The following is a 3,561-nucleotide window of genomic DNA, read 5'->3' as shown; positions in this document are numbered from 1 at the left end:
TCTCCTCCACCCCTTCCATTTTTTCTCCTACTTCCTCCACACGGTTCTCTATACGATCCATATGAAAAGCAAAGCCCTGAAAGATTTGAGACATATTCTCACACAGTTCATCATTCTTTTTAGCAAGCAGCTCTTCTGTCTCCACTCTTACTTGTTGTACAATTTGTTTAGACATCTGCATCTGCATCTGCATCAAAGAATCCTGTAAATCCTTTAAAGTAATATAAGGTGGTGAAGAGGGTGGAGGAGTTTTAGCTCTCTGTTGTGTAGTCTGTACTGCTGGAGAGGAAACAGCTGACTTAAGTGCTGGAGGGGCTGCACCTCGTTTAGAAGCCATTCTTAAGTTTAAAAAAGTTTTAATATACAGTCCAAACAGTTAAAAGTCAAACAAATTTTCCTTTAATTTTTCTTGTTTTTTGGAGATTTTTCCTTAATTTTTGAAGATTTTTTACAGTTTTAACAATGTAGCCATCCACAACTGGAAGGAAAGTAAAAGTGTCTCTTTAGAACAAAGAAGCGGCAAACCGCAGCCATTTTTTTTTCTCCAAAAAGTAACTTTCGATTTTCAATCATTGAGAAGAGTACTTTAAACTCTGAGTCAAAGTTTTAAGTTCTTTATAGAAGATCCAGGTTTCCTAGTTAGCTCCGTCTGTTGAAAATACTCACAATTTAATTCAGAAGAAATCAGAAGTGGAGACGGCGTCTGGCTTCGCTAGCAGCGAAGACGTCCCGATCTGCGGAGAAGCTCTGAGCTCCGGAGGAGTTCTCACCTTCACCTCGCTGGGAACACCCAGGGAGGCTAGGGAACTCGACTCCTACTCACGAGCAAGCTCTCCTTCTCTCCTTTGCCCGGAGAGAAGTTTCAAATCGCCAAACAGCTGATACGCACTGTTTCGGCGATTCTTACGCAGTCCTGAACGGGAGGCTGTCAAACAACCCCCTTCGGCAGCCGCCGAGCCACCGGAAGTCCGGCTTTGTGTTCTTAAGGAGTGTTTGGCAATTTCTATTTACTCTTAAATTGAGGGAAGAGTTAGAATCAGAGGGCTATGTCTGTCATTGGTTTACATATCAACAATTGAAAGAAAGATTTAAACTAGATAAAAAGAGTTATGGGTTTGATTTTAGTAAAAATGAATTGGAAATTTTATTACGTGGTAGTGATTTAGGATTTTAGGATTTAGGATTTATTTCATTTATACCCCGCCCTTCTCCCGGAGGACTCAGGGTGGCTTACAGCCAGTTAAAACAATTACACAAAATACAAATCTAAGATAAATTAAAAATAAATATTCGAATCGGCCGCACTACTAAAATTTAATTAAAACCAATTTAAAATTACCCCTAGGCCAGTCCTGCCTGCTGAAACAGNAAGGACTTGCAGTGAGAGAGTCCTCTGGAGCTGCAAAGGCCCCAGGCTCACTTCTGGCTCACCCTCCCCCATGAGAAAGGAGGAGGGGAGGCAGAGACAGGAGAGCCTATAAAAGGAGGCAGTTTGGGCAGGAGAGGGAGAGAGAAAAAAAGCAGCAGCCTTGGGAGGAGGCAGAGTCAACTGCACCGAAGGGGAAGAAGGAGGGGGAGGGGGAGGGTGGGGGGAGAGGAGAGGAGATCAAGCAGGCTGGCCATGAGCCGATCTACAACTGCTGTGGCAACTACCTGTGCTGGCAGCAGCAAACAGGCAAGAAATGCAGCGGGGGAGGGGTCGCCCTCCAAGAGGAATGAAAAAAGGCAGCAATGGCTGGAGGTGAGGCACGGAGGAGGGAAGGAGATGGAGAGTGGAAGTATTCTTATGTGCTTTTGTGACTTTGAAGTTCTGGGATTTGTGCAATGAGGGCTTTGTGTTCTTAAGGAGTGTTTGGCAATTTTTATTTGGCTGATGGCTGATGTCTCGTGTTAGCTTCTATTGCTCTGCTGTTGTTAGCTATAGGTTTTGCTGCAAGGGATTTTGAAGTATTTTTCTCCTGAATGGATTTTGCCTGTAGCATTCCTTTACTTATGAATGGAGCCATTTGGGGAGGTTGCCTTAGCCGGCAGCCAGTACTTACATTTTGTTTTCTTCCTTAAGTGCCGGCTGCGCTCCTTACTTTCCTTTCTAGCCAGTAGCTAATTCTTAAAGGGGAATGTGCCTTTTTAAGCTAGTTCACTCAGCAGTTTGTCTTTTCTGTCTCTGGAGGTCTTTCCTTGTTTGATCAATATATGGAAGAGGGAAAATATGGGGGGGGGGTGTTCAAATTCTTCCTTCAGAAGGAGATGGGAATGAGAAAAAGGGAGGCAGGGAAGGGAGGGAGGAAAGGAAGTGCCGTCTTAGCACTTGGCCACCAGCAGCTCTGCTGGGAGAGAGAAAAAAATCAGCAGCCTTGGGAGGAGGCTGAGTCAGCTGCACCGAAGGGGAAGGAGGGGGAGGGTGGGGGGGCAGAGTGGGCATGACCCACTCTCCCCCTCCCCCCTCCTGACCCTGGGCATGCTGCAATGGTCATGAGTGTGAAAAATGGTCATAAGTCATTTCAGTGCAATTGCAACTTTGAACAGGGTTTTTTTTGGTCATCAAGTTTTTGACACCTTGCTAGGTGGTACTCGAATATTGCCATATCCTAAAAGTGGTACAATCGGTAAAAAGGTTGAAAAGCCCTGCTCTAAAGCCAAAAGATTTTGGTTAAACTAAAACAATAGAAGATTTACTAAAAGAGGCTCAGAAAGTTTATGCAAAGAGAGAAGAGGAAAGAGATAAACGTAAGATAAAAATGATGGCTCAATTGGTGCAAGCAGGCCAGCAAAGAGGAAGGGGGGGAGTAATCAAGAAACCAATAAGGGGTCTTGGGAGAGGTCTAGGCCGAGGCCGAGGACAGTCATTTGGCACCAGGGAATACAAACCCCTAAGAGAAAATTCTTCTGGACCCAGATTAGGGAAAAATCAGTGTGCCTTCTGTAAGGAGGAAGGCCACTGGAAAAATGAGTGTCCTAAAAGAAAGGAACAGGAGGAGTTAACTCAATTGATGAACTTTGAAGATTAGGGGAGTCAGGGGACAAAACTGTTTTTGGGTCCAGCTTTCCAGGAACCCCTGATAACTTTGAAAGTTGGACCAGAGAATTGTGTTTTTGGTTGATTCTGGAGCCACCAGATCCACATTGAACTTCATACCGAAAGGGTTGAAAATCTGACAAGGAAAAAATAGGGCACAAGGCATAGGTGGGCATATAGTGGAAGCTAGAATTTTTGAACCCACTATAGTTAAGTCCCAAGAAAAAGAACCTGGGGTATGGTGTGATTTTGTATTGGTTGAAGGGAGCTGCAATTTGGCTGGAAGGGATTTAATTGGTAAATTGGGGATTGTTATTATGGGAAATGAAAGGGAAATAATGGTAAACATTATGGCCTTAAGTGAGGAGGCTCAAAGAAAAGTGAACCCCTCAGTTTGGGCAAAGGAGGGGAATAGGGGAAGGGTTCAAATTAAACCCTTAAAAGTAACTCTTAAACAACCAGGAGAAGCTGTACATCAGAAACAATATAACATAACTATGGAGGGAAGAAAGGGGTTGAAACCAGTGGTGGAAGGACTATTAAAG

The sequence above is a fragment of the Protobothrops mucrosquamatus genome, unplaced genomic scaffold (assembly GCF_001527695.2).
Source record: "Protobothrops mucrosquamatus isolate PMUCROS unplaced genomic scaffold, P.Mucros_1.0 scaffold1988, whole genome shotgun sequence".
Taxonomy (NCBI): Eukaryota; Metazoa; Chordata; class Lepidosauria; order Squamata; family Viperidae; genus Protobothrops; species Protobothrops mucrosquamatus.
The sequence above is the reverse complement of the archived record's forward strand: the minus strand, read 5'-3'. Positions refer to the sequence as shown.